This window comes from Podarcis raffonei, chromosome 14 (assembly GCF_027172205.1).
Source record: "Podarcis raffonei isolate rPodRaf1 chromosome 14, rPodRaf1.pri, whole genome shotgun sequence".
Lineage (NCBI taxonomy): Eukaryota > Metazoa > Chordata > Lepidosauria > Squamata > Lacertidae > Podarcis > Podarcis raffonei.
This window is the reverse complement of record NC_070615.1, coordinates 35,465,501-35,471,500: the sequence shown is the minus strand read 5'-3', so window position 1 is coordinate 35,471,500 and position 6,000 is coordinate 35,465,501.

Here is a 6,000-nt window from a genome sequence, read left to right as displayed (position 1 = left end):
TTTCTTTTTATTGCACCCCACTTGAGCTTTGCCATGCTGCCCAACAATGCAGGATAGTCGTGTGGCCATTTCTATTTTCCCCCAGGGAAGGTCATCTGTATTCATCCATAGTCAGATATTCCCTCTTCTTAATGTGGGAGCTGGCGTCAAATAGCAGCTGGAGGGCCACAGTTTCCCCAGCCCTGATCTAGGGGTCAAAGAGTGCTGTGCAACTCCAAATTATGCAACATCTTATGCAACATCTTAGTTGGTCAAACTTTGCCCCAATGGGAAGTTTTGAGATTTTATTGTGGGCTAACATGGCTGCATTTGCTTCTTAGCCTAAATTGTAAAACTGAGATTATCAGCAATTTCCCACACCAATTATTATCTTTAATCACTGTATCATTTTCAAAACCTTTGAAATACCTCCCTTATTCCCTGAGGAAATTAATGCATCCGAGCTGCTCCTTTCTAAATTTTATGCAATATTCCATTTTTAATAATTACAGTACATCTCAGATACTCTTGAGTGGTTAATATTGCACTATCTCCCCCACCTCTCACGTTCTGAGCCATTAACATCCTAGCAGAGTTTTAACAAGTCAAATGTTAAAAACCCTTGAGTTTCTCCACCAATTTCCCACAAGTACCCAACAATATTTCACTGGGGTCCACTAAAGTTGTCAAGGCAGTCATTGTCACAACACTTAACATTTATTCCCAAATTATGTAGGTTGGATACACACAATAAGTTTAGGTAAAGACTTTCTTCATCTTCTTCTTCATCATCATCCACAGAGTTGAAGGTAGTTTAAGGGAGGGATCACTATTAATGAACCTTTAGCCTTTCAGACATTGCTGGACTCCAATTCCCATCAGCCTGAGCCAGCACAGCCAATGGGCAGGGATGATGGGAGTTGTAGTCCTGCAGCACCCATCACAGTGTTTTGGAAAGTATATATTAGATAAGCTTAAATTTAAATGTATTTGATGTTTTTGAGTATTTAACTGTTTTGAATATCATGTGTACATTGCTTTGAGACAGTTTAAATGTAAAGGGACCCCTGACCATTAGGTCCAGTCATGGACGACTCTGGGGTTGCGGCGCTCATCTCGCTTTATTGGCCAAGGGAGCCGGTGTACAGCTTCCGGGTCATGTGGCCAGCATGAGTAAGCGAACCAGAGCAGCGCACGGAAACGCCGTTTACCTTCCCGCCGGAGCGGTACATATTTATCTACTTGCACTTTGACGTGCTTTCGAACTGCTAGGTTGGCAGGAGCAGGGACCGAGCAACGGGAGCTCACCCTGTCGCAGGGATTCGAACTGCCCCGTCGCGGGGATTTGAACTGCCAACCTTCTGATTGGCACGTCCTAGGTTCTGTGGTTTAACCTACAGCGCCATCCGCATCCCTCTGAGACTGTTTAATCACCCTGAGAAGGTGATTAAGAAAATCAATTGTGATGAAAATCATCATAATGAAATACTTCAGCTGAATTGAATTTCTCCTGCACTCCTGCCTGGTGCCAGCTTTAAATGTCATTTTGGGGTCAAGCAAATGGGTTTTTTAAGAACCTCCCGGAGCTTTTTAAATATATGTAACTGTTTGTTTCCTTCTTCATAAAACAAAGCAGAACACCAAAGACGAAAAAAGGTCCAAACAGTAAAGCTGAGCTGGCAAGCTTTGTGACCTCAATTCCAAAGACCCTTTCCATATTTTTTTTTAAAATATTTATTAGCTTTTCACACATTATAAAGACACATATCACAACAAAAAACAAAAACATAAACCATGAACACACACAAAACACAAAAAAACACCACATGTATAATTTCAATCACTTATTTTCATAAAACTTATTTTCCCGACCTCCTCATACCTCCCCTTACTGCATTCCAATCCCTAATTAATTTTGATCAACAAATCCCTCCCTAATTTCTAATAAATAATTTTAACCTTTCTTTTCATATTGCATAATGGTTACAGCATACAACCTCATATTTTCCAAATCCACAACGTCTTAGCATTCAACAATTTTACAATGTTTCTTAAGATAGTCTTTAAATTTCTTCCAATCTTCTTCCGCCGTCTCTTTTCCCTGGTCTCGGATTCTGCCGGTCATCTCTGCCAATCCCATATAGTCTATAACTTTCATCTGCCATTCTTCCACGGTGGGTAGTTCTTCTGTCTTCCAATACTTTGCGATAAGTATTCTTGCTGCTGTTGTAGCATACATAAAAAAGGTCCTGTCCTTCTTTGGCACCATCTGGCCGACCATACCCAGGAGAAAGGCCTCTGGTTTCTTCAGAAAGGTATATTTAAATACCTTTTTTATTTCATTATAAATCTTCTCCCAGAAAGCCTTAATCTTTGGGCACGTCCACCAGAGGTGAAAGAATGTACCTTCATTCTCTTTACATTTCCAACACTTATTGTCAGGCAAGTGGTAAATCTTAGCAAGTTTGACTGGGGTCATGTACCACCTATAAATCATTTTCATAATATTTTCTTTTAAGGCGTTGCACGCCGTGAACTTTATACCGGTGGTCCACAACCGTTCCCAGTCTTCAAACATAATGTTATGACCAATGTCTTGTGCCCACTTAATCATGGCTGATTTAACTGTTTCATCCTGTGTATTCCATTTCAGCAGCAAGTTATACATTTTTGACAAATTCTTAGTTTTGGACTCTAGCAATTCTGTCTCCAGTTTTGATTTTTCCACCTGGAAGCCATTTTTCCTGTCTGACTTAAAGACCTCCATTATTTGATAATAATGAAGCCAGTCACGCACTTTGTCTTTTAATTTCTCATAACTCTGCAGTTTCCATTTGTCCCCCTCTTGTTCCACAATTTCCCAATATTTCGGCCATTTCCACCCCATATTGAGTTTTTTCACTGCCTTCGCCTCCATTGGAGATAACCACCTAGGAGTTTTATTTTCCAACAAATCCTTATATTTGATCCAAACATTATATAATGCTTTCCTGACAATATGATTTTTAAAAGCTTTGTGAGCTTTAACCTTGTCGTACCACAGATATGCATGCCACCGCAAAATGTTATTAAACCCTTCTAAATCCAAGATATCTGTGTTCTCAAGTAGTATGGGAGAATGAAACCCATATTCCTTTGTGGCCACATGAGTAATAAAACTAGACCAAGTAGCATAAAACCAGTTAGTACAGAGCTATCTTGGTTCTTAAACGCCTTGGTACTCAAACAACTTGGAACCCAAACACTGCAAACCCGGAAGTAAGTGTTCCGGTTTGTGAACTTTTTCGGAAGCCGAACGTGCTCCGTTTTGAGTGCCACACTTCTGATTTGAGTGTCACACTTCCGTTTTGAGGGTTAAGCTGAGGTCTGTCTGTTTTTGCTATGTGTTTTGCATTTTTGTGGCTCTTTTTGTGACTGTCTGGAACCCAGTTCAGCTACTGATTGATTGTGTGACTGCAGTACATTGTTGATTGCTTTCATTTTTTTGGATCAATGGTCTCATTAGATAGTAAAAATCATGTTAAATTGCTGTTTTAGGGGTTGTTTTTAAAAGTCTGGAATGGATTAATCCATTTTGCATAACTTTCTATGGGAAAGCGTGCCTTGGTTTTGGAACACTTTGGTTTTGGAACGGACTTCCGGAACGGATTAAGTTTGAGAACCAAGGTACCACTGTAGTTTGATTTCTCTGAGGTGCACAAAACTATCTGAATCAGTTTCTTTGTAAGGTCCAAATTCCACCACTTCTGAGTACCAGTTGCTGGAAACTGCAGATGGGCAGAGTGTTCCTGTGCTTGGATTCTGCTTGAGGGTTTTTGCACAGGCATCTGTCTAGCCACTTTGATAACAGGATGCTGGACCAGATGAGCCATTGGCCTGATCAAACATGCTCTTCTTATGTTCTTACGCTTCCTGAGCCACTGGAGGTACAACGCTTCCCCCGCACTCATTTCTGTGCAGTCAATAAGTATTGACCAAGGGCACTGATAGGTCTCTGAACAATAAAAACCGTCCTTCCCACTCAACAGCAGAGTACTCCCCAAGCTGTGCCATCTTCCCCTTTCTCCTTTCACCAGCTGCCTATGAAGTTATCATTTCCCACATCCAGGGGGAACCTTTGAGAAAAACTACAGGAGGGCAAATGGAACCTTTGAGATGAGAAATTAGCTATCGTTGATATGTGGGAATGAAGAATCTTCACTCAGCAGGAGAGGCGGTTGTTTACAGAACACTTCCCTACGCAGGTTGGAAGCAGACAATCAGCTTTTGCCACGTTTTCGATAATCTGGTGAATTGGATTCTATTTCTGTGTAAGTAATACATTTGCACCTCTATGTATAAAGCAGTATGCACAATTTTTATGCAAATCTGTGCCTTCCCCCCCTTTGGGGGGTGGTCATACATGAGAGGCACAGAAGCTGCTGGGGACCCCAAAATCCACATCAGAACAGGTCCCACAGTCCTGGCTCCCGTCTAGCCCATGATGACGGAGGCTCTTACTTGAGAGTAAGGAAGAAATCTTTACTTAGGCAGAAAAGTGATACAATAGGGAGTCCAAGATCAAGGCAAGGGGTTCAGAACTGCATGGAAGCAACAGAGCTGTCCCAATGGGTTGGAATATCCACCTGCCAAGATTCGACAGAGACTGTTCTGCCTTGTGAGAATGTTCAGCAGGCAAAGGCGTGCTGCATCAAGATAATAATAATAATAATAATAATAATAATAATAATAATAATAACAACAACAACAACAACAATAACAATAATAATAACACATTTTTATTTATATCCCGCCCTCCCCAGCCGAAGCCGGGCTCAGAACGGCTAACAACAATAAAAGTAACACAGCATTCTAAAATAAATTCATTCAAAATCAAATTAATGGCAACCATGGGGCTAAAGTTCTGTGAAGATTGCCAAAGGAGGGAGTCAGGCTGTGCCCTGGCCAAAGGCCTGGTGGAACAGCTCTGTCTTGCAGGCCCTGAGGAAAGATGTCAAGTCCCATGGGGCCCTAGTCTCTTGTGACAGAGTGCTCCACCAGATCAGGGCCACAGCTGAAAAAGCCCTGGCTCTGCTTGAGGCCAGCCTAACCTCTCTGTGGCCCGGGACCTCCAAGATGGTTTTGTTTGAAGACCGTAAGGTCCTCCGTGGGACATACCAGGAGAGGTGATCCCATAGGTACGAGATGCATCTGTTCTGAGCCCCAGTTACCCAGGAACTCTCCTTCTTGCCCAGCTGTAGGAAAAAGAGGCAGCAACATAACTAACCCACATAACCCACATAACCAAGGGCATCCAAGCTTCCCATAAAAGAAGGCTGTTCTATAGGGCAAATGGCACACTGCCCCATCAACCTCAACCATGATTACTCCAAGCCCAATAGCTTTCTTACTACAGACCTTCAAGAGGGTGGCTCTGCTTGTCTGCTTCCTCCATCTTAGCCTATTGCCCTTGCGGAAGACAGCAGGGAAGAAGATGGGGATGTGACTGGAATTAGTTGACTCTGCTCACTGTTGGCTCTCACTCCACCTGCAGGTGGTCTCCTTGCTTTCTCTCCACCCAGAAAGGGGTTATTGGGTTGTTGTTGTTGTTTTTATTTTGATTATGTACTTTGTGGTTTTATAGTCTGATTTTATCCTGCGAACCGTCCTGAGACCTGTGGGTATAGGGCGGTATATAAATTCAATAAATAATAATAATAACCAGCCTGCCTGGACACCAGCTGTCCCTGGGCACAACTGCTTAGAAAGCAACAAGGAGAGCTCAACCACACTTTAAGTTGCTCCTGTGTAAAGAGAGACATACCTAGGCATCGTTGCTCCCTTGGCAAGGAGATGTTGCGGCACCTCCAAAGCTGGGAAAGGCCATGGACCAGAAAACACAAAAACTGGCTTTTCTTCACCTTTCGTGCTCTGCCAGCGACTTACTCTGCAGCAATGGGGGTCTGCCCTGCTTCTCCTCCCCTCTTCCTCCTTTTCTTCCTCTTCCTTGGTCAGTTCATCTGCCTGGCTCTCTCCACTCAC